The 26,641-nt window shown below is 36.1% G+C and overlaps 1 protein-coding gene across 22 annotated transcripts in view; it reads left to right on the forward strand.

Moving 5' to 3' along the window:
• The window catches only part of LOC144293967 (uncharacterized), a 1,010,193-nt gene that overhangs the window by 292,280 nt on the left and 691,272 nt on the right, over window positions 1-26,641 (forward strand). The window contains exon 14 of one of the 22 annotated variants that reach the window (XR_013361426.1): window positions 2,471-2,650. The exons of the other annotated variants lie outside the window; for them this stretch is intronic. The gene's annotated coding sequence lies outside the window, so the exon portion shown is untranslated. Of the gene's footprint in view, window positions 1-2,470; window positions 2,651-26,641 lie in introns of those variants that run through there. 22 annotated transcript variants of the gene reach the window in all.

A 26,641-nucleotide genomic window follows, 5' to 3' on the forward strand; every position in this document is an offset into this window, starting at 1 on the left:
GGTAAGGGGCTAAGGATGCTGTCCATAGGAAAGGTTGTGGTTAATAGATTATGGCTTTCCTAGGTCAAAAATAGACAACTATTATGAGAGCTACTTAATATGTGCTATGTAAAAAAAGACAAGAATGTTGATAAGGTGTCTGATGGTGGTTGCTCTAATCAGAAGCTGTATTCTCCTACCCAATTTTGGTTCCTGAATTAGTTTTCAGACACAGAGTCCAATGATTTTTGAGGAGACTAAATTCCCCAGAGAACCCTTGGCAACACAGCGTCAAGTATATACTGTAATGATTCCCCTAATTTTTTCCCAAGAGCATCTATGGATATTTTCTTGAGTACCGATGCTGTTGGGAAAGGAAATGCCAGATATTTCCAGGACTATTTGACACAGAGTCTGAATTGACACTGATAATCAGCTGTTGTAATAACACCAACTGAATCCCTAGACTATGGAGTAAGAACTATTACAGTAGAGGATATCAAGTAGAAGCTTTTGGAATTGCCTCCTCCTGCCACCAAGATAGTGAATCTAAACCAGTATTGACTTCTGGGAAGGGTTGCAGAGATTAGAGGATCTTAAGAATGCAGGAATGGTGGTCTGTATCATATTTCTATTTAATTCACAAGTCTGGTCTCTGTAGAAACTGAATAGACTGTTGAGAAGTGGACTGCCACAAGCTCAACCAAGTATAGACTTGAGTGAAGCCACTGTGCTGGATGTGCTATCTTTGCTTGAGTAAAAGAATACATTCTCAGGTATATGGCATGAGGCTTGATGTAGCTAATTGATTCTTTTCTATCATAGTCAAAAAGAAGATTTGAAAAAGTTTGAACTAATGTGGAAAGGGCAATAATATACTTTTAAAGTTTTGTTCCAGGTATATATTAACTCTCCCACTGTCTGTCATTGACATAGAAGATACCTGGAACGATCAGACATTCCACAGAGCATCACATTGGTTTATCTTGCATTAATAAAGCTGATAAGAATGAGAGACATGTGATTAGTATGCTGTGAGGTCTCAGTAAGGCACATGTGCCTCAGAGGGTGGGAAACAAACCCACTGAAGATTCAGAGATCTGATATGTCTGTAGTTTTTAGAGATATGGTAGTCAAGGGCATGCTGGGATATTTCATCTAAAATTAAAGACAAATAGCTTCTTTTATCTCCTACCACAAAGAAGACATAACATTTGGTAAACCTCTTTGTGTTCTGGAGGCAATACGTTCCATATTTGAAATAATGATCTAGCTGATATGTGAATGGATACAAAAGGCTTAGCTTTGAGTGGGGCCTAGAATGGGAAAGGACTTTGCAGCAGATTAAGGTTATAAGGTGAGCAAACATCCTCTATACTTTCTAGCAGAGTCTAGGATGCTGGAGATGTCAGTAGTGGGAAAAGATGCAGTCCACAGCTTATGGCAAGCCCACTGCGAGAATCATATTGATGGTCCTACAATTCTAGAGCAAGGCCCTGCCATCTGCAGTGGGGAAATAGCTCCTGAGATGTTACTGGATCCTAGTAGAGATTCTTTTGGATGCCTGAAGGCTTTAAGTTGGGTGGAACTGTAAGAATAAAGGATAAATTTGTGTTGGGCCTGAGCAGACCAGAAAGCACAAGAAAACTGCATGGGCAGGTAGCTGAGATCTCTCCCCCTTTGTCTGCACCAGAACCCTTCCTTAGCTCATATTTTGGGTCATCTGGGGAGGTCTTTTATGCTGCTGAAGAAAGAGAAAAAAAGCCCAAATAATCAATGGAGTCCTCACTAAATAATCATATACATTGATTCATTATGTGGATCACACTGAAAATGGATGTGGTTGCTTTACAAAAGTAAAAGACTTTTCCATTGTCAGAGTTTCTAGTGGTAGACCTGATCACCTATTCTGTGTGGAAGAAGTGGATAGAGGAGTCCTTTTTTTTTTAATTAATTAATTTATTTATGATATACATAGAGAGAGAGAGAGAGAGAGGCAGAGACACAGGAGGAGGGAGAAGCAGGCTCCATGCTGGGAGCCCAACTCGGGACTCGATGCCAGGACTCGACTCGATCCCGGGACTCGATCCCGGGACTCCAGGACTGCGCCCTGGGCCAAAGGCAGGCGCTAAACCGCTGAGCCACTCATGGATCCCCTAGAGGAGTCCTTACAACTGAGCTCTCTATGATAGAGATCCTGTCTCCTAAATGGAACAGGCTCTTCTCAGGAACACACTCAGTCCTGGAAAGAAAAAAAGCCACTTAAATTTTCATTTTTCTGTGTGATTAAGCATAATAACCTCAAACTGCCCAGCCAATCATTTAGTTTTAGCAGAAGCTCTGTCTTCTCTTGTGGCCTTTCCTGTGATCTCTTTCTCTTTCATGAGTTAATTTTCTACATCAGGAATAAAGTGCTCCTAGTTAGGTGTAAGGGATAAGGGGGCGTGATATTGACTTCATTTTCCTTCTCTGCTTTTTGTTATGTCCCCAGATTGTCTCTGTGGCCCCAGAAAGGTACAAGTCAGGAAGCTATGACACTAACAGTTCTCTGCTTGTGAGTACAAGTGGCTTGATTTCTTGAACAGAAGGCTTGGGCCTTCCTTTTTTACAGCTGAAGGAGTAGCGCTGGGCCCTAGAAGGTACTGAACAATATACCTGCTGTACTGATTGAACTAAATAAACTATATAATGTGCTGTTGCCAAGAAGTGATTGTCTTTAACATCTCAATAAATGACTCTGAGCTGCCTTTTAGTCATTCTTGTTACAAATATGAAGTGCATTGTGGACTGACTTGGCAACCTAAAAGAGATTTCTTTCAAACCAGAGATTCAGTGGGAAATTATTTTTCAGTGGAAAGGAAGTACTTTAGTCAAACTTGGGGGCAGCTTCCACAGTGATATAGTGTGTGCTTCTTTGGCTTTTAAATCTTTATTTCTCCTGAGGAAAAAAAGAAATTGAGCAAAGCTTTAAAGAATCTCCCAGGCACTAGAGAGTAGAGTTTACAGAGAGCTGAATTATGTGCCTCTTTGAATCCATGAATTCCAGCTCTTGTGCTTCTGTGGCTTCCAGCAGACACCTTCTAAGAAGTGCTGGTCTGCGCTGCATTTTCTCATCAGGAAACTCAGCCATCTTGGTTTCAGGGTCATTTGAATCACATGTTAACCTGGTTCTTTTTTTCATTTTCCAAAGATCACAAATAGGTTTTTTTGAAGGGAAAAAAATCTGGCTTCAGTTGTTAATTTCCTCTGTTCTGTCAAGATTAGGCTAGTAGTTCTGAGTAATTCTGGTTCATTTTCTCAAGGGAGTAGGCCTGAAATAATCCAGTGTTTATTTTTATACAAATTCTCACAGTGCTACAACATTTCAGTGACTTCCTGGGATGTTTCTAGTTTTTCACAGGCCAAGAGGCCATTCTCAGAGGTAACTCCTTCATGTAAACCTAAAAATGGCACTTTCCCACATTAGAGTTTATCAGGAAGTTTAAAGTTCAATAGTCCTCCTCTCTTTTCTTTCTCGTCACAGAGAAAGGAAAAAATAAGGGGCGGTTCCAGTATTTTAGCTCATTCCAGCACGGTCATTCCATTTCAGTATTTTGGAACCTGGGAAAGAGGCAGGGAGATTGTAGTGTATCTTGGCTGAGAGATGGCTGGACTGGGAAACAGGACTCTCTGTCATTCCCTGTGTCACTCTCTGTGTGACCCTGACCTCTTCCCAGCATTCCTGACCCCACCTCTGAGTTGGGGAAAATAATACTTGTCATGAAACCCTCACAGCATTCTCCCAAAGCCATGAGATACTGTGCTGAAAAAAAAGGGGGAGGGGGGGAGGGAATTGTGTTTAGAAGGCCAGCCCTATATTCTGCACAGTGGGGTCTCAACCTGCCTTGCTGGATTTGACCCCCTCTAGCTGTTCTTTCTCAGGGACCCTTGCTTTTAGCCCAGGTGGCTGACTCACTGTCTATTCTACGTAATGTATAGTTCTACACCTTTCCTCAGTGTCTGCTGTAGCTGCTTCTCTGCCTCTTTAATGTTTAAGCTCAATCCAAACCCAGCTCTTTCAGTTCAGCCTCCCTCTTTTCCTTTCTCTCAAATCCTAGGCCTCTCTTCGCTTGATATTTCACTTGCTTACATATTTCTTGCTCCTGGGTTTGTGGAATGTATTAAAACAATTTTTTTTGGTATCCTTTATCTCTTCTAATATAGAGTGAGCACTAGAAGCACTCAAATAATCTGTTTCATGACCAAACAATCTTTACATCAGCTCCTTTAGCCATTTAAGTTGGGTTTTAATGATGTCATGACCCTTTGTGGACACACACGTTGTTAAAATTGCATACCAGATGTGATTAAGGTATATGCGTTTAGGCATATGAAGTGGACAGTAAAAAATCTGTGTGAAATATTTAGCCTAGAGTGTTAAATTCGATCCTAGAAGGCGAAAATCACTTAGCCAGTCAGGTCCAGAGCTATATTTAAGTTTATTGTTTCATAACAAGTCTGGTCTATTTCAGTGTATTGTTTTCTGTACAAGGTCTCCCTGTAACTATGCATTATAATAGACTGTTGCCAGCATTCTCAAAGTTTCAGAGATGGATTCTTGATTACTTGCTTCCTGCCCCAGGGATTCTTGCTGTTAGGGTTGTCATTAAACAAAGCAGCCTCTCTGGCATTGTATTCTGAACAAATAATTTGCACCTTTGTAAACTGATTAACGGGATGAGTTTGTTTTGATAATTGATCCTTGACTCATATTTTAAAGGACAGCAAAATTTTAGAGGTCTTCTATATTTGTTACAAATGCTTTTCCTGGAATTTTAAAAATAATTTAGAAACTCCAGTAAAAAAAAGAACATAAGAAACAAATGAAGTCTGGAGACCATTATTTCAATTATTCTGGATGTGAATTACCATGGTGACCAGCCCAGACTTTATCTTCTTAAAGTCATCTCCCTCCCCCCAACCCAAAGTGAGTGATGAGATCTTTGGCACAAAGGCGATGGCCCATATGCAGTACAGCACACAGAGCAAATTTTATAACCTAAAGTATTATTACTGTGCACTACTCTGTCTGAAGACCAAATAGGAATCTTTGTTGATTAACTGGCTTTAAAAAAAAAATGCTCCATATTGACAAGTGTTCTTCATTTCATGCTCCAAGTCAATAATTCTGTCAGTTATGCAGCCTTTGGCAAGTAAGAGGGAAAATTTCTCCCAATAAATCTATTGTAATCATGGGATAATTTGACAGCCATTCTGTTTTCTGGTGTTTAATTACATTGTGTTTGTTAGGTTTTCTTTTTCTTTTCTTTTTTAGGAGCTTAGGGGAAATTCATACAAATATCAACAGATGTCAGAGAGTTCCACATAAAAAAGAGAAGCTAAAAGTAAAAGGAAGGATTAGAGGTAGTAACTGATAACTTAGCCCAGGCAGAGAATTTGGATGATGGGTCGTTTTGGTGGTCTTATGAAATCTAGTGTGTAGCTGTTATTGGTAAAAAGTGTATTTTTAAAAAAAAATTGATACACCATATTTTATTTTATTTATTTAAATTCATCTAATTAATGCATAATGTATTATTTGTTTTAGAGGTAGAGTTCAGTGATTCATCAGTCTTCTATAAAATCCAGCGCTCTTTACATCATGGTACAGCACATTTTAAAAATGGCAGGGAGATTTTTAAAGTGATTGAGAGTTCGTAATGTGACACTAGCCATTATATTAGAAAAGACTACTCTTTCTATTCTAAAGTGACTCTAGGATTGAAGTCATATTTAACAACAATGGGGGAACCTTGACTAAACATAGTTGTCAGCAGACTTAAAATGACAAACACTGTACCACACAAAATTATTTTTGGTATTTCTTGAGGTAACAGAAAGAAGAAGAGTAGATTTTTATTCTATATGGTGTAACATTTTTATAAGGGCTGGAAATTGCATGATTCTGACATCTTGAACTCTTAAAATTCCCCTAGGAAATAGCCAGAGATGGATTTTGATAGAAACAAATTCCCATTTTAAACTCTTTATAAGCATTTTTCTTATTATTCAGGTAGTAGCCCTTTGGGCATTGCTCAGGAAAGCAGGGTAAGAAAGTATATGTACTTAATTGGTTAATGAAAAATTGAGATAAACAAAAGTGTTGCTTAAATATAGATTTTTCTCCTCACATAATTTGTCTCATTAAAATGCTTTTAATATTCTGTATTCTGATTTTCCTTGAAGGAAATATTGTTCTACAAAATTCCAATGAGACATGCTAAAAATAATGTCTGTGACAGAAATGTTAATTTCCTATCTAAATAATTAAATTTATAACTATTGCATTTTATATTTCAAAAAAAGATCATTAGAACCTTTCCCTTAAGGGAAAACTGAGACCAAGAGAGCATAAAAAACTTAACCCAAAGTCATAGGGCTAATGATCGATAGTCAGGGTTGGGTGGAACCCAAGTTAACTTATCTCAACTCTAGTTCTATTTCCATTATGCTGAGCCATCACTGTGTATTTGAAAGTCTCCCTTCTTTCCTTTCATTGCAGGAGGGAAGTCTTGTTGAAGTCTTCATACTAGACATGCAGTGCAGTAACTTGATAGAATGTTAGCTGCCATGTAGGAGTCCAGTAGGCTAGATTTAGATTTGGGATATTATTTAGTAGATTTTTATTCTATGTAGGTTACTGTACATTCTATGGGCTGGAAAATACATGACTAGAATTTTGTTATTGTTCTAGGGAATCTGAAAATATGACTGGCCTTATATCAAATTATGAAATAACATTTCTTTTTGAATCTTTGATTTTTCCACTTAGTGTTGTTTCTTTTATCTTCTCTTAGTGTCTTTCATTTGGGATCTACTACCCTGTCATTTCCTTTTGATCATGTCACTTTGAAACCTGGATAATATTAATCATTTTTAATTTATTGTGAGTTCAAATTTTATGCTACCTCTCTTTAGAATATTTGTATTTTGGGATTTCATTGTAGAATAAAAGGCCATCTCTTCAATTATAAAAATGAATTTCGGCACTAATTAAGAGGTTTAAGAAAAATTTCCTTAAGGGTAGAAGTTTATTCTGTTCCCTTGATATCGTGCAACCTTTGTAGTTGTCCACTCTATTTTCTCCTCACCTTGAAACTTCCTTTTTAGCATTTGTTTCCTAGAACCATAACCATTGGCCCTCTATCTTGTACCAGAATTTGTGAGAAAGAATTATTGACATGATTTTTATTAGACTTAGTTAAATTTTTAAACATTATTCATCTACTCTGTCTAGGTATTGTGCTTAATTAACGCTGTGAGGAAGAGAAAGTTGAGTAGGATATTGGACTATCTGGAATGTTCTGAAAGATCTGGAATGTTGAACACCACATTTTCTAATTTTCTATCTTCATAGCTCAAAACATAGGTTTTAGTTCCCTCTCTGTCCATTCCATACAGCCATTACCAAGTTTGTATGCTATTTGAAACCCGTTTGTCATCTCTGTTGGACAACACAGTATAGTGGTTATCAAACTTTTTGGACTTAAGAGCTTTTTATATACTTAAAAATTGTTGAAGATCAAAAAGACCTTTTGTTTTTGTGAGAACTATCAATATATACCATATTAGAAATTAAAGCTAAGAATACTGAAGAATTGTATTGATTTAAAGATAATTTTAAAGCCATTGTTGTAAGTTCCACGTAGCATACATACTTATGAGAAAATGCCTATATTTTTCAATACACATTTAATGAGAAAGATGGCATTCTTTTTCATATTTATAAATATCTTTAATGTCTCGTTTAATAGAAAATATATTTGCTTCTTCAGTCTGTTGTTATGTGTTGTTTTGGTCAAGTAATATAAAGAAAATCTAGTATTATACACATACATAGTTAGAAGGGAATATTTAAGTAGCATTTTCAGACAATTATGAATATTCTTCTTTGATACTACACCAGAACTCAACAAGTGCTAATAATCTTAAAGGTAATTTGCATTGTTGAATCTGAAAGCATGCCAAGAACTTTCTGTACTCATTACATTAAATTCTACTGGACAATTTTTTTTTTTTTTAAATTTTAAAAAAAAATTTTTTTTTTATTTATTTATGATAGTCACAGAGAGAGAGAGAGAGAGAGGCAGAGACACAGGCAGAGGGAGAAGCAGGCTCCATGCACTGGGAGCCCGATGTGGGATTCGATCCCGGGTCTCCAGGATCGCGCCCTGGGCCAAAGGCAGGCGCCAAACCGCTGCGCCACCCAGGGATCCCCTACTGGACAATTTTTACTTTAAATTTATCTTTAACCCATACATGATTTTATAACATCATTATTGATGATTTGGAAAATAATGGTCTACTAAGTTATGTATTTACCAGTGGCTCACACGTTTTGTTTTAAAATATCAATAAAGTACATTCATTAATGTCATCAGCAACTAATCAAAAACGTCTTTAAATATTGGGATGATGTCATGATGACAGGTGCAAATTTTCCAAAATTGTAACTTATGCTTGAAAGCTTGAATTTTACCTTTGGCAAAAATATTGTCCAGATAATTTTCTCTGAAGTGACAGAGTCCTTTTTGTCAATTCCAAGGTAATGTCTTCTAAATAAGCAAATATGAATAACCAGATTTCATTCTTTCAAGTAAAAAAAATTGTCCCATTGAGAAAAATGTCTAGCTTAGTGGAAACTCGAACAATCACATAGTGCTTTCCCCCAAAGACTACCATTAACCTTAAATACACAGATGTGTACTTAAAACTTGAAGTTTAATGAAGCTGGTTTTTTATTTTTATTTATAGTGAGCATGGCAGCAATGAATGCAAACACTACTAATAGAGTTTGGTGCCACTGCTTTCATTCAAAGGTGCCAGCAGTTTTATCTGCTATTTCTTTTGCACCATTAGTGTAAATGTCAATAGTTAATAAAAAAATAATATCTTAGGATTTTTAGGAAACTAATTTTGAGTTTCTGGTCTCTGAAAGGGAATTAGGGGCCTCCTGAGCTCTGTGGGCCATATTTTGGCAACTCTTACTAAGATAGACAGAACAATCTAGTCTGACATGTATTAGCTGTTGTTATTTTGAAAAAAGAAGTTTGCTTTTCTAGGCCTCAGTTACTTTACAACAGGAGGAAAAGTGAAAATCTCTAGCCCTTAAATACTATATGCTTTTCTGATTTTCTTTTGTTTGCATCTTCTAGATTGCCACCACTTGGCAGGGCAGAGCAATTCTAAGTCCTGAAAATAGCCCTTTGACCATTAGTCAAGCTGCAGTTCATGTCAGAGAAGGAAGTAAGAATGTTAATTTTAAATATTCTCTAAGTGCCGTTTGTGGATAGGAATGCCCTCTTTCTGATTTTTCTTTTTAAATGTGAAATAATTTTCAGACTTTTTTACTTTTGTGTGATTATAATTTTTATACTTTTATATTTTTGTATTATTTTAAGTTTTGTACAAGAAAATCAAGCCTGCTAACAATAATCAGAGTTTACCGTTTATTGAGCAATGTGTTAGGCAGTATGCTGGCTACTTTAAAGTCATTACCGTATTTAACATTCTGAAGCAATCAACAAAATACTCAATTCCACTCTATTAGTTTCTCCCTAAACTAATAGAAGTGAATTACCAATCATGTGAAGAAATAGGACTTTTTGAAACTACAAAACACAAACTCTTTACATCCATAATTCTAACAAGCAATAGGTAGTATATTACAAGACTGTTTTTCTTACCTATGTTTTGTGATTTGAATGTTTAGAAACACTTTTGATATAAATATATATATTTGTATCAAATATTTGTTACATATATATGTTACGCAAACACATAAATGTACTTTATTAAGCAAAATATCAAGATTTTTGGAAGACAAACTGTAGTAAGCAGGTATTTCAGGTAGACAGAAGTTAAGTTCATTATGAACAAATTTGGAAGTAATTTTAAAAACAGAAGTGTGCTTCATCTAGTATATGCAGTTGTGTTTATTATAGGATATGATCTTTTTCTTGGTCCCTGAGGAAATTGACATCTGTATTTGATTTAATGAACTTCTGTTTGTTCATAACCCCATGCAAAAGAAAAGACCCTAGTGCATCTATGAACGTACCCAGCTTTTCAACTTTCGTTCCCAGTACTCAAAGCAGGCACTCTGAGAACGGACTCATAAGTTTCCACATGTTTTGACAGACGGAGTCACTTAAAGTTAGCTCCCCTTTGAATCTACATTTATCTTTAGATTGATGAAAATACATTTTTTGTTATATTTTGTTATTATTTTAAGTAAATATGAGAATCTTTGCATGATTTGCATTAAATTATGTCACTCAAATCTAAGTTCCGCTCCCCTGTTTTTTTTGTTTTTTGTTTTTTTGGTCTGAAATTCTGAGTAAAGATTTAGAAGGAACATAATAACTACAGTAGTATGTCAGGGAATCAAATAGGTGTGATTAGATCAAAATCAATCCTGTGCAAATATCTGCTATTGAGTTTTACCTTTCTCCATGTAAGGGATAGCTAATGCACTGTTAAAAAGCTCTTTAGTAGGAACATTTGAAAATGTAGTTTTGTGCTGATGCTAAACTTTAATAACTAAGGCTTCTTTCCATGTTTTTTAAAAGCCTGACAATAATGGCTCAGTAATTACTGAACTAATGTTATCAATTCCAACAGATATCACATTTATTAAACAGAAAATGCTATGTTGCTGTTCATCAGTTAGAAATGTGTGTAATTGAAATATGAAAATGAAGTCTGTTGGAGTATGTGATTCATCATGAATTCTGCAAGCCCTACACTAACTCTCCTTTTCCTAATTAAACTGTCAAATTGAAATCTTATAATTAATGCAACCACATGCCTTACACTAGGTTTTCCACCCGCATGTAAAGCTCAATTCAGCAGAAACTTTGCAAGAGCCTTCTCTAGGACAAATGCAATTCTCTGCTCTTCTGATCTTGAGCAGAAATCCTGCCCCCCCTCCCCCAGGCACAGAATATTGTGTAGCAGGAGATTTTTGTTCTCTGCATGATTAGGAGTGGAGTAGGCTGATGGGTTTGTCAGGGGAGCTGGTAATTCCTGCTTCGAGTTTTTTTTTTTTTTTTTTTTTTTTTTTTGTGGTGAGGCAGGAGAGAGGAAGTTGAAAGTTGGAACGAGATCTTCTGTATTCCTTCCGGCATTTTATATTTCTATACCATGACTAGGCTATTTGTTGTTATTGTTAAAATTTAGAGACTGACATGGGTTTTTTTCCTGATTATAGCTTTGAGGGCATCTCTGTCCTGTAATACTTGATGACACAGTGATTGACAGGAATTTATTTTATCTTTGGAGTAAAAGCTATACACATATAATGATGCATTATATATTCCTGGAATATATATATTCCATATATGTTGCATTCTTCTTTGGTAAGGAGATATCTTAGAGATATTTTTATTTCTGCACATTTCTGTGCAGTCATTTAAGTGGTGAAAAGATTTTATCTCTTGTATTAATTATGATCCATTGGTAATTGCTGCCTGGGCTGTTTTTTAATAAGGACTGAATTACTCAGGAAACAGATGTTGGTGGGGATGTGAAGAAAGGGGAACCCTCTTACACTGTTGGTAGGAATGCAGTTTGGTGTAGCCATTCTGGAAAACTGTATAGAGGTTCCTCAAAAAGTTAAAAACAGAGCTACCCTATGACCCAGCAATTGCACTACTAAGTATTTATCCAAAGGATACACAAATAGTGATTTGAAGAGCCACGTGCACCCCAATATTTATAGCAGCAGTGTCCACAATAGTCAAAATATGGAAAGAGCCCAGATGTCCATTGACAGACAAATGGTTGAAGATGTGTGTATACACACACAGACACAATGGAATATTAGCCATCGAAAAGAGTGAAATCTTGTCATTTGCAATGACATGGATAGAAAAAGAGGGTTCACGCTAAGCAAAAGAAGTCAGTCAGAGAAAGACAAATATATGATTTCACTCATATGTAGAATTTAAGAAACAAAAAAGATGAACATAAGGGAATGGAAGGAAAAATAAAATAAGATGAAATCAGAGAGAGAGAGACAAACCAAAAGAGACTCTTAATTATAGGAAACAAACCGAGGATTGCTGAAGGGGCAGTGGGTAGGGGGTGGGGGCAACTGGATGATGAGCATTAAGAAGGGCACGTGATGTAATGAGCATTGGATATTATATACAACTGATAAATCATAAATTATACCCCTGAAACTAATAATATACTATATGTTAACTAAATTGAATTTAAATAACAAATTAAAAAAACAAGGACTATGAATTTATCATAAATGGAAAACAGGGTGGGATCAATTAGTAATGTCTGATATGTTGAGGTAATAGGTACCAGCAGCAAACTAACTCTTAGTCTATCCCTGGTTTTGTCAGATATTTAGAGATATCTTTGTCAATGCCTTTTCATCATGCATGATGTCTCTAGTCTTTCTGTTTTTTATTAGACACTATCTCTGGTCATACTTGAGCTTTCCTTAAGTTTTACTAAGAAATAGATTTTTGACTTTCTGAATTTAATAATCAATACATCTGATCAGCTTGACAATTTTTTTCTCAATTTCTACAAAACAATATTTTATTCATTGATCTCATTTTCTGCGTAGATGCAGTTCTCTTCATTCTCTGGTTCACTTGGACATGTAAGCCTGACTACATTTTAGGACTCTCCAGTTCTCTACTTGGTCAATTAATGTGCACAATTATACTCCTTTACCTATCTAAATAGAGATAGCTGGTGTATCACTTGTTAGTATATCCTAGCTAGGCTGTCAGGGTGGAGCAGTTCATGGAAAGTCAGGAAGCATCAACATTAATAATAGTAACAGTTCAACTCAGCCTCTCTATATATCAATGAATACGTGAATGCCTAGAACGCTGCACTGTATGAGTGAGTGGGAATGACAGAGAAGCTAGTGAGAAGAGGGTTTCTCTCTTTTTCTCTTACGTAGGCTCCACACCCAGTGTGGATCAAGACCTGAACCAAGATTGAGAGTTGGACGCTTGACTGACTCAGCCACCCAGGCCCCTGAAGAGGCTTTCTCCTTTTAATCTATGATATTTTTTATACCAGTATAATATTCCTTTTATAGTTTTTGAATGTTGTAAACATTATACCATTATGTTTACAAACATTTGTGACCTGTGTACTAGCTAAGATATCTCTGCTTTTTATGATTTAGGCAAGATATTCTTGAACCCCTGTTACTTGACCTATAGTAAGAACATGTCACCGCCAAGATTTTTGAGTAATACTGGTAGACTTACATTTTCATGGCTCTGACTTCCTTGCTTCTTTTTACTTTACTCATTTCTCCCTTTCTTCTAGCTGTTTCTTTATTTCTGCCCTGGCTCCAACCAACGCGTGGAACCTCAGACCTTTTCCTTACTTTGCACACACATGTACCTATACCACATGCCCTCTACATAGACACCAAGTTTTTGTGTAGAGCAGATGATTTTGCAAGCTTGGGAAGACAGTGTATTTGATGACACAGCAGCACAAACAATTTAGGATGAAATTATTCATTGTAGTTCCTAGAATTCCTTTGTCCCTTCCACCATGTTTTTCTGCCCCCTCTTTTTTTTTTCTCTCCCAAGAGCAAGAATTTTACTCTCAAAAGGAAAAAAAATATCATCTGATTTTATTGTATAGAAAATTTTTGTTTCTCCAGGTCCTTCTCTGAAACCAAGAAGTGAGTTTTTCTTCACATATAAAAAGATAATGTACTTTGCGGTTCAGACTTCTACTTAATAACCTAGGTTTCATCCGTTTTTTCCCTCACATAGTGAAGAGATTATACTTCTCTAGACTTATGCTTGCTTTAGGGTTTATCTTTGCATTTGTTAATGTGCATATATTTATTTGTAAAATATATACAGTACATACAAGTTTTGCTTTTTGTGTGTATATGGTAGTGTATTTTCTTTAGCCATTCCCATGTTGATTAGTATATAGTTTTACCAACTAACAACAGTGCTGGATGCATGTCTTTATTAACTATGAGGTTTTCTTACGGAGTAGATGCCTAGAAGTACAATTAAATTTTCGATAGGTAATATTATTCTGACCCTCAAAACAGGTGTTTCAAAGTATAATCCATTAATCCAGTGTATGAACATCTCCATTTCACTGCAGCATTGCCAACCCTAATATTTTTCCTAATTAAAACATTTTTTTGTTAATCTTCCAGGGATCAAAATGGTGTCTCATTATTTATTTTGTGCTCACTCAATTACTCGTGATGTTGAATCTTTCTTTTTTTTTTTTTTATATTCATGGATTAGCTTTGGATTATTTCTTGAACTGCCTGTTCTTATCCTATGCTTATTTTCCTATACACCCTTTCTATTTTTCTTATCGTTTTGTGAGAGCTTACCTTTGTGCTAAGAATGTCTGCTGATTTTTATGCATTAAACATTACAATTTGTCCCAAAGTGCCACTTATCTTTTATATTGTTTAATGTATATTTTGCATCCCAGGAATTTTAGATTATATTTTATTTTTTATCTGTCACTAATTTTCTTGGCAGTTTTGACATATGACATCAAAAGCCACTTCCACATTGCACTATTTTATTCTCATTTCTTACATAATTGGCTGTATACATGTGGATCTTTATCAAATTTACTTCATTGAATGGTGTGAGGTAGGAATCTAATTTCTTCTTTTTCTTTCCCCAATTATCTGAACATTGTTTATTAAAGAGTTCAACATTTAAAGCTGATTTGAAATGCCACCTTTGGGATCCCTGGGTGGCGCAGCGGTTTAGCGCCTGCCTTTGGCCCAGGGCACAATCCTGGAGACCCTGGATCAAATCCCACGTCGGACTCCCGGTGCATGGAGCCTACTTCTCCCTCTGCCTCTCTCTCTCTCTCTCTCTGAGTGACTATCATAAATTAAAAAAAAAAAAAAAAAAAAAAAAAAAGAAATGCCACCTTTCCCATATACTGAATATATGGAAATCTATATACAAGGATTAGTTTTTGTATTCTGTTGCTTTAAAAATATTTTAATACTCTTCATAATGGTGTCTTTCATTATATTTCACTTTCAATTAATTTCTGGCTGTTTTTCAACTCACTAACATGTATTCAGTGATTTCTTTCTGGGCACCTTGGCTGGCTTCCTCCATCCATTCTGCCACATAGGGGTTGCTCAGGTGCTAGCTATGTCTATAAATATCAAATGTCACATTTTCTTTCACAATTCCATGAAGAGATGAAAATAAGAAATTTCCATTATCTTAAACCTATGATAAATCTTTCTTTCTACTTCTGACTAAATGCCAAATCCCTAGGCATACAGTTTTATTAAAATCATTTGATACAAATAGTAATCTTGTTAAAAAAACAGAAGTTTATGCTCTTTATGCAAGGACAATATAGTAGACTGCATTTTTTTTCTTTCTTTTGATTTTCTCATAAAGTAATACATGTGATTTTTAGAAAGTATATATATGTGGGGCGCCTGGGTGGTTTAGTTGGTTAAGTGTCCAATTCTTGATTTCAGTTCAAGGTCATGATCTCAGGGTTGTAGGATTAAGCCTGCCTCGGGTTCCATGCTGGATTTGGAGCCTGCTTGTGATTCTCTGTCCTTCTCCCTCTACTCTTCTCCCCATGTATATGTGCACGCACTCTCTCTCTCAAAAAAAAAAAAAAAAAAAAAAAAGGTTTCGGGGTTCCTGGGTGGCTCAGTTGGTTGAACATCTGCCCAAATCGGCTTAGGTCATGGTCCCAGAATCCTGGGATCCACCCCCGCATCTAGGTTCCCTGCTCAGCGGGAACCCTGCTTCTGCCTCTGCCTCTCCCTGTACTTGTGCTCTCTCATACTCTCTCTCTCTAGTAAATAAATAAAATCTTAAAAAAAAAAAAGCTTTAGAAAGCATATGTGCAAAAAATAAAAAATAAAATTAATATACAATCTCATCATGTAATGATAGCTATTAACTTTTTAATGTTTAACTTTTCCTTTTTTAAGCATGTTTATACACATCTTAACATTTTTGCAAAAGTGAGCCTATAATGTGCATATTGTTTATTTATTGCTTTCTCATTTAATATATTATGAACTTTTTTTTAAATGAAACTAATTTTTCTTTTTAGACATCATATTAATACCCTTGTATGGATGTACCATTACTGATTTAACCAATCCACTATGTGGGGATTCTCAGTTTGTTTTCATTTATTTTTAATACTATAAAAAGCACTGCAATGAACACCCTTAATTTTAACTAAACTTTGTGTGCATTGTGATTATCTTCTTTGTGAATTTGCAGAATTGTTAGGGAAAACATTATGCACACTTGAAAAATATTTATATCGTGCCCTATTGCCCTCAAGAAGCCCCAACTAACATGGCATTTATGTCTCTACACAGAATAACAATGCTTTTTAGAGTATGCATCTGGATAGAGTTCATATGACTATAATCCCAATTGGGCATCTCAGAGAGAGCACAATGAGGGGATGCTGAAAACAGAGCTGGAGACTGTAGGCATTTCTCCAGTTCACACTCTTGGAACTGTTCTGTGTCTCAGCATGGTTGTCTGTCCAATATTTAAACGGATTGACTTAAAAATACTTACTGGCTGGTCGCCAATTTTGGATAATGTTAGATGGGAAGGAATTCTCAAAGGAGAGATTATGGGAGGAAAAAAGGAATAATCACTTTCTCATGGGACTCAGGAAGATGCTAATGTTCTCTGATAAATGAAAATGCCACCTCTGTAGTGAATTATTGTCTGTACCTACTCTATTTCACTTTAATCTAGCAGAGGAGTTCAGAACATAGCCAGTGCAAACAGGGCAGGTTCTAAGATTGGCTCTGTCCTTTACTGTCTGAGTCAACTTGAACAAATGAATTTTACCTTTCTGAGTCTGTTTCCTAAATAGTTGTAAGTTTTGAGTGAGGTAATTCATGTAAACCCTTTGAAAAACACCTCACAAATAATACATATTCAGTAACTGTCAATATTATTTTTAGCTAACTTTGGAGTAGAAAAACTGTTTTTCTGATATCACAGAATAGATAGGAGCAATGCCTCTTATACAACAGGTGGTTTTCTGTTTGGACATTTATCTTTGGTTTTCCTATGGGATCTACTGTATAAACTAAGTAAGAGGAGAGGAGGGAGAAGGAGAAATCAGCCATGACAGAATTATGATGCACTCAGTTCCTATTTGGAAGATAAGCTGTGTGTTTGGACAGACAGGTAGAGAATATTAGATGGATGCAGAGGACTATTAAAAGAGTGAAATGTGTTTATAGAGTTTGTATGAATTTGAACTATTTTATGTAAACATGTATCAGTTTGTGTAACCTTATATTGCTCAACACATTCCTTACCAAAATGAGGCCATCTGGGAATTTCAACTGTGCCCACGTCTCACTCAAATTATTGTCCATGTGTTCAGAAAGGATGTTTTCAACTCTGTCTTGTCAGAATTTTGGCCCCTATATTCCCCAACCACTACTAGTAACCCATTCTGTTGTGGCCTAGTGAGTCTTATGTTCACCCTGATTGCCTTTAGCTTTAATTTAAATCTGTTTCCTTTTCTTTCCCCTTCATAGATGGAAAAAGCTTGACATTTTCATGATAAAAATGTCTCCATATATGTGAAGACAATAATTAACTAATCTTTTAGAGTTTCTATTTGGTAGACTAAAAACTCGATCCCTTTAACCTTTCCTTTCAGTTCATTTGTGAAAGAATCAGCTTAAAGTGTTTTCAGACTTTGTGTCTTGAACTCTCACCTCTTGAACTTGGCATTTCAGTCAAAAAGGGTGTGATTTTCCTTTGCTAGGTCACAATATGATTTAATTATAATAACATTTAACAATAATGTAATGATTACAGACATCAACATAAATTCAAGGATGTCTTTTTAACATAAGTAGCTGTTCATTCATTTAATACATATTTATTGTTTACTATGTGCTAGGCTAGGTGGTAGGGAAACAATGTTAGCTATGACATAAGTAGTCCCTGTCCTCATGAAGTTTATAATCTAGTGGGGAGGAAAAAGACAACAAATAGAAACAAGTAAGATAAGTTATATGATTTCAGATAGGTATAAATTATCTCAAAAAAGTAAAGCAGCACAGAATGATAGAAACTAGAAAGATCAGGGGCAGTTTTAAAAATAGTGGTCACATAATAAATGATACTTTACAGAGAGCAGAACTGTGTTAAGGTTATACAAAGATCTGGAGCAGAGCACTTCAGGCTGAAGAAAGAGTAAAGTAGTACTCAGACGTGGAGGAGATTGGGGATGAGGTAAAGAGTGATGTCAGCTGAGCTCAGAGAGGTGAGGGGGGCTAGGTAGTCAGATGACATCTGGAAGGTGAGGGTAGTAAGTTTGGATTTTTCTCCAAGTATGAATGGAAGCCACTGAATACATAAGATCTGGACCGAGTTGTGATGCAACATCTCATAAAACCCTGTGGGTTATGTGGAAATAGAAAAATAGTAGAAGCAGGGAAACCTGTTGATGACATGGTTTTCCTCATGCTGCATCTCTCTTCAGTCTGGTATGTCTTTTTTCCCCTCCACTGTCCAATTTGAAGAGTCCAAACAAGTAAAGGGGACAACTTCGGCATGTTGTGTTATTGCAGGTCTTGAAGACAAGCAATGTAAGTAGCTCAAGGTAGACCCTTCTCATTGATCAGGTATGAGATGCAGTACAAGATTCAAGAAAGCTTCAAAGTGGTCATTATTATTTTATTATTTTATTTTTTTTTGGTTTATTTTTTATTTCATTCATCTTGTGCCCAAAGAGGATTGAAACCTACAATAGATGTGGAGATTGAAATAAAATCATTGGCAGGTGTGATTCAGCCTCTTTTTCATAGAAGAAGACTCATGCAAAATAAACACACGTGTTGATGATGTAACTTGCAATTTGTCAACAAATTATTGGTTTGAATTTTATCATTTTGTTCTTTGTAATATCAAAACCTAACTCTTAAATTTAGTGTCCTTCATAGAGGCAATGATTTGAGGCCTCTAACCAAATCTAGTATTCTTTTATTTTTATTTTTATTTTTTTTGAATATTTTATTTATTTATTCATGAGAGACACACGTAGCAAGAGAGAGAGAAAGGCAGAGACACAGGCAGAGGGAGAAGCAGGCTCTATGCACGGAGTCCGATGTGGGACTCAATCCCAGGTCTCCAGGATCACCCCCTGGGCCTAAGTTGGCGCTAAACCGCTGAGCCACCCGGGCTGCCCAAATCTAGTATTCTTTTAAAACTCAAATTTTCAGCTTTCCACATTGAAAAACTCAAAGCACCAGTTCAAATGTTTTTCTTTGTATAGGATTATTAGTAGTCTAAGAATATTGAATTCTGCAGTTTTCACCACAAATACAATGCTCACCATTTTATATACATCAAAGTTAAATTAACCACCCTTAGGTAGCTTAGAAATCTTACCACCATGTGATATTTTTCCTTATAGTAAGACACATTTTGAGCTCAAACACTGATTTACAAATATGCTTTTGGATTTCAAACTATTTGCAAAGATGGAGACTTTATTGTGTGTACTGCATAGAGGAAACTTGAAGTACAGATAAAGAGCTGAGCGAGGTTGATTAGGAACAATGAAGTATGTACTGTTTTTTAGTAAGAAATGGTTAATGTTTCTTCTGCTTTCACTTGAACCTGACTCATCTGCTGCTTGATATTTACTGAGACTAAAGGAGTTCTTTTTTTTTTAACCTTTTGAGCAAGTTGGCTCTGTGTGCAATTATGCCCTAAAATGGAGCCCTTAAGCTATGTTTTGAGGGGTAAAAATAATCACAGCAGAACAAAAGTGATTCACCTCTCACTTTGCCAGAGAAAAGCAGATGAAGAGAGCAAGAGAGTGAAAACATATTATGACCACTGAGAGACGAGCTTGTTGTCAGCAGCATTATTTAGTCTTAAGATTTTTTTTTATGCCCCCTTTCTTTTTTACTAGAGCATTAGTGTTGTTAGCATATATCCAGAAACCTGCTGCAGTCTTTCCCCATAATGATTTACTTAGCTTGTCATCTCTTAAGAAAAGGAAACCCATATATTTCTCAGTTCCAGCCACTGGGGGAAATGATTTCAGCATCCCGAGCAATGGGAGCTTCTTTCCTAGCACTGTAGTGCCCAGATTCCACAAGGCTTTTGCCCCCCTGGGCAGAGGGGCATTGTTGCTGAGTGGACCCCACTGTATATATTACTACAATTATACTGGATTAAATGGCAGTGCAATTGCATCATAAGTTTACTTGGCTGAAGGGGAAAGTGCAACTTAAAGAGAACTGTGATTTCCCAAGGGGCTCACAAAGCAGAGGAAGCATTTGAACAGTGGAAACAGAGATGAGGAGTGTTTTATTCCACAATCCCTGGGATAGTTTTAATTTGCCAGTAAATAAAGCATTTTGATTTGTACTCTTCATCAAGATTCTGTTACCCATTTTGAAGGTTGATTTAGGTTATTTAATCTGTCAGCAAATGGTAATTGACCAACTTATTCCTATAGTTTAAAAAAATAAATATCTCCTTGCAGGCCTCACATTGTTTTCTCCTTTTTACAAAAGTCAAATGAAGGAACACATTGAATGATTTTCATAAAATCATGTGAGCTTCTTCCCAAAGAAACCAACTATAGTTGTGTTCCCTTTGGGATTATTATTTCAGAAGGTAACTGTGCACACAACCACTTAATCTCTCACTCCTGTGGAGTGGGCAGTAAGCAAGGTGCTAAGTGTACAGGATTCAATACCAATGGCTAACACCAAAAGTGTATACCAGTAAACTGGACAGGATGCCATCTAGAAGACACCAACCTTTCCCCAAAGTGTCTAAATATGTAATTTCTCCTCCCAAAATTGTCAGGGGTAATATTTTAGAGAAGAGTCTTCTTAATTTTCATGGTTGGTTTGCCAGATCTCAGAGCTATGGTAAGAAAGCTCTGGAAAAAGCCAGAGATGGATGAGATTTTTAACTTTGATTTCTGGCAATAGTTAACCAGGAAACTAACTATCTATCTACCTACCTTCCTTCCTTCCTTCCTTCCTTCCTTCCTTCCTTCCTTCCTTCCTTTTTTTAAAAGATTTTATTTATTTATTCATGAGAGGCACAGAGAGAGAGAGGCAGAGACACAGGCAGAGAGAGAAGCAGGCTCTATGCAGGGAGCCCGATGTGGGACTCGATCCTGGGACTCCAGGATCACACTCTGGGCGGAAGGCAGGTGCTAAACCACTGAGCCACCCAGGGATCCCCTTAACCAGGAAATTTTCAATTTATTTGGTCTAACCATTCTATTCTCTTTTCCTTGGCTTAAGAGAAGTATGGATTTTATTTCATTATTGTAAACTATGTTAATTCCAGTGATCATTATCTGAAATCAATGTATTTTGTTAAGTGAAAATCTGTTATATAGGGGAATATTTCTGTATTAGAAATTATACTAATTTTAAATACAATCTATAGAAACAGTAGCAGTTTCAGCTTGTGATGGCAGGTTTTTTTTGAACAGATTGAAAGATTCTGATGAATCTTTGCCAAATATGTTTCATTCAGAAGAAAGATTCTAAGGTAAAGGATTAAAACTTTCTCTTCAAAAGTTTTTCCATGGAAATGAAAAAATTTTTACTTTCTTTGAAAATCCTCTTTTTACACCATTAGCAGTTTCAGAATTAGTCTTTGATTTTCAATTTCTGTAAGTCAAAACACCGTATGAGGTGTGCTTGTGCAGGAAAAGAAAATGAAAGGGAGGAAACAAAAAGAACAATTTCCTCCTTCAGCACATTCTTTTTACTTAAACATTCGTGGAAGTGAGAATGTGTCTGTGTTTGGAGCACCAAGCTTCAGTCTTGATGGCTTCATGCTCTAATAACCTGCTCCAAACCTGGTCTTTGTGTAGCAGCTCAGAAGGAAAGACCAAAAGAAAGTGTAACTCTGCTGGCTCAGCTGCAGGACAGCAGCACTCCACTACCCCACACTGTGGAAGACTTCAGACTTAGAACTCTAACACCAGCTCAGGGATCACCAGGGTTCCAAAGACCAATTGCTATGATTCCATGCTAGGATTTAGAATTTAAATGATATTTTGGATGTGTTTCAAAATGTTTTCTCTCTCTCTCTCTCTTTTCCTTTCTCTCTCTCTCTCTCTCTCTCTCTCACACACACACACACACACACTTCACCTTTCTTATGAAGTATTATCCTTTAGACAGAGAGTAGAAAATTGTTCAAGATATGTTTCAACATTCTATGAACAGCAGCTCTGATTTATATTAAGTGATATTCAGAAATAATCGTAGTTCTGGATATTTACAAAGCCTTGTTTATCCTGAAACATGGAATATATTGACTGTACTGTCTCTTCTCCTTGGGTGCCTTTTTTTTTCATGTTACATTTTATTTTTATTTTATTTAAGATTTTTTTTATTTATTCATGAGAGACACAGAGGGAGAGAGGCAGAGACACAGGAAGAGGGAGAAGCAGGCTCCATACAGGGAGCCCAACATGGTACTTGATTCAGGGACTGCAGGATCACACCCTGGACTGAAGGCGGCGCTAAACCACTGAGCCACCCGGGCTGCCCTCATTTTACATTTTATTACACAGTATTTGAGGAAAAGAATGAAGAGAACAAGTGCAAAGCTCAATATAAGTCTGTGTATGGTGAATTGTTGATTGTTTTATAAATGTGAATTGGAGGAGTTTAATATGCAGCATAGATATTTGGAGACACAAGATTTCATGATTCCATAACTAAGAGTTCACTGGACCTATTACCATTTCAAAGGAAATCTCTGAAGAAGTTTATCTTTTACATCTGATATGGATTTGTTCCACCCTACCTAGCTATCCTAGATGCCATCTCTGGAATTACTTTCTACACTAAATAATGTTCTCTGTATGCCTAAGATTTCTGATTGATTTGTTCTCTATCCAAATCTTCCATGTCCCACACCTGACATGATTATGTGACTCTGTCTCAGGCCTAGATAATGACAAAGGTGCACATGGCTATGTACTTAATAGAGTAATTTCAATCAGCCAAAGTTCTCTTTCCCTGTCACATAACAAGGAAACGTTTCTTCCCAGTAAATATTTGACACTTTAATTAAGGGAATTTTATATGGGAGGGGCTTATTGTTGTTGCATCAAATCATTATAAAGCATTTCTGGCTAAATTAAAACTGACTCCTCAGTATCGATACGATGACAACTTTGATGATCAGTGAGCTCAGCCCTAACTACGTCTGCATGCTTGTCGAATGATCGTCATAAATATTACATGTCCTAAAAGATAAATTCTGATACCTCATTCTCATACCTCACTTTTTTTCTTTCCCATCTTAGCAAATGGCACCACCATTTGTCATCATTGATTCTTGCCTTCGACACTCAAATATGATACATCTGAGAATCCTTTTGATTCTATCTACAAATAGTATTTAAATATGACTACCTCTCTTTGTTTCCACTACCTCTCTTGGTTCACATCTCTATTGTTTGTCTCCTAACTTCTAACAAGTATCCCTGCTGGTTTTTTCATAGTGCTCTTATTTAACTTCTATTTCAAAGACTAATCAGACCATTTCCTATCCAATGATCTCCCATTACTGCTAAGATAAAACCAGCTTCTACTCATGGCCTTCCAAGTCCTGCACCATCTTGTTTTTCTGTGTTCCAGTAACACACCAAGGTCACTTGTAATGTTTGACAGCATTAACTTACCTTGGGATGCTCCTTTCCAAAGTTTCATGTGGCTAGGTCCTTCTCTGATCTCTTGTGAAACACTTTATTTATATATTTTTATTTTTAGAGAGAGAGAAAGCAGGGTTGGGGGAGGAGTGCTGGGTGGGGGAGAGAGAATATTAAGCAGGCTTCATGCCCAGCATGGAGCTTGACATGGGGCTTGATCTTGTGACCCTGAGATCATGACCTGAGCTGAAATCAAGAATTGGACATTTAACTGACTGAGCCACCCAAGTGTGCCTCTTGTGAATTACTTTAAATGCTACTTCTTAGAGATCATTTCATGGCTACCTATCTAAAAGCCCTATCCAGAGGGCTGTGTTCAAACCCCTTCTCCCAGTATTCGTTTCTGTCATTTCATTTCACCCTGTTACTTTTCCTCCATAACCCTACACAGACTGTTATTATGTATAAATTATGTCTACCTTCCTCAGTGATGTAAGCTTTCTAAATACAAGGACCATGCCTTTTCACCATTGACTACACAGTGCCAGGAAGAGTGTCTGGCACAAAGCAGGTGCTCAATAAATATTGGCTGAATTAATGCTGGTACAAAGTTTCATATTTGGGATATAGCAATAAAATTCATGAAGACATTTGTTTTCTTATAGTTTTGAAAAAATCCTACAAAACTAAAAATAAAGCTAATAATAAAAACCAATATAATAATTCCTCTCTGTGTAAATATAGTAATGCCTCTATGTGTGAGTAAAATGGAGTATGCTCATCATACTTAAAATGGAAACATACTCATCATACAAATAAAGACTCATTTATTTTTAAAATTTAAGGATGAAAAATTAATTTTCCAATTTTAAATGACTTAGTACACAAGCTAATTAAGACTCAGGTATTCAAGAGGTAAGTCAGTAATTAAAAAATCTCAACAAAGACCAAAGCAAGTACATGTGAACCCAAAGTTCATTGATCATTTCAGTAAAAGCAAATGTTCATGAAATCATCTCTGTATGAAATATTTAAATGTATATTACTTTGTTTGAATTTCACAATGCCGTGAACTATGCTTTGTTATTTCCATTTTGCAGGTGAGAAAGCTGAGGCATAATGAGATTAGGGAATCTACTACCAACGGTTCCACTTCTCATAAGTAGTAGAAGCTTAAAAAGTTTGAAACCTAACATTCCTGTAAAATGAATTTGGGCTCTTCATCTGCCACTTTGATGTCTTTTTTTCTCCTCTATATTGTTCTGATGTGAGAAATTTGTTGACAAAATGAAGCATTATCATGACTTTTTAAAAAACAGTATCAAAGTGTGCTTAAGTTTGTACTTGAGATGCAGGGAACAGAACTTGGCAGCGTATCCAATACACGCCTACCTCATTCCTCAGCTGTGCCTTGTTCCTACTATCTTATAGGCTGGAATTTTGATCAAACTGGATGATAGGAAAAACATATATCCTTCAATAACTAGCCAGGATAATAAATGCTCAGAGCTGACATGGGATACTGTGGAGGAAGCACCATAAATTTCATACCGAATCAGCTTAAGAAGGCAAGCTGAGGCCAAAGAATCACAGCTGTCATTTGGCTGTGGGAAAGAGTTCAAAGGTCCCTTCTACTGTTCATTCCCATGAACTTGAGGTTCTCAAAGGGGCACTCCAGGAGGCGACGCTCCATTTTCTGTAGTAATGTGACTCAAAACATGACAGATTGCTAGTAGTTAATCAACAGGTTATGATAAAAATCCAACCTGATTTATTTCTTTTGCTGGAGATTGGCTGTATTTTCACATACATACAAACACATGTGTACAACTTAACAGATCTAACAGAAACTAGTCTAAACTGTTCAATTGACATTTCCAACTAATATTTTATTCTCTAGAAAATTCATAGGAATTACAAGACATAATTAAATATTTCCAGTTTCTAAATAGAAGTGACCTCTACCCACAAATGTAATTTTTATTTATGTGGTATAGAATTTATGTTAAGATTTGAAAAATTAATTCAATTTAGGAGAAATTTCTTTTGTTATGGAAGTATATGACTTAATCCAAATATGGAATATTAAAAATGATCATGAGAATGGAACTCTACCATAGACAGGGTTCTGGTATTACTGTAAGATCTTTTTGGGCTCCATGGTCTTGAAATATTTGATTAGTTTAGGAGTGTCATGATTGAGAAATTTGTGATAAACTCTATGTTGAGAAATGTGATGATGATGAAAGAATAATGATAATAAAAATAAGACAGTATCTAACAATTAATCAAGTCCTCTGCATGCCAGGAATGTCCTGTTTTGTACTTGTTAGTTAAAAAAAAAAAATCTTTATAACAGCCCTATAGCGTTGAAACTATTATTATCTCCATTTCATTTGTGGGTATATTGAAGCACAGGGAGGTTAAATAATTTATGCAAGGCCAAGCAGCTACTTTGTGGGTACAAAAGTTATTTGGTGATAATTGTGATAAAGGAAATGTGTCCTACTCTTCCTCCATCAGGAAAAGAATGTATGGCAGGGCACAGTTTATGGAGAGAGAGGAATGCTATTAGATTTGGTGAATAGTTGGTATCGTGTAAATCAGAAGACATAAATTGACAGAAAATAAAAAGTAACACTTTTCCACAGTATTGCATTTTTGTTAAGTTCTTTAGGTCTTGTATAGTGTATCAAATATATAAATATGCCCCTTTACATCCTGTTTGTGGCCCATTTTGGCATTTGATTTACTCTTTTTAAAAAGCCAGCAGATCTGATAAAACCACGAGCTAGTTGATTGGGGGATGAACAGACATGATAAAGGTCTAATTCTACAGGGCAATGGTCGATGTATTTTGACTGTTGTCTTTCTGTCAGCCTACTTTTTTCTGGGGGTACTTTTTCAATTGGAACACCAGGAAAAGGTTGACTTTTTA

The sequence above is a fragment of the Canis aureus genome, chromosome 2, assembly GCF_053574225.1.
Source record: "Canis aureus isolate CA01 chromosome 2, VMU_Caureus_v.1.0, whole genome shotgun sequence".
Classification (NCBI taxonomy): domain Eukaryota; kingdom Metazoa; phylum Chordata; class Mammalia; order Carnivora; family Canidae; genus Canis; species Canis aureus.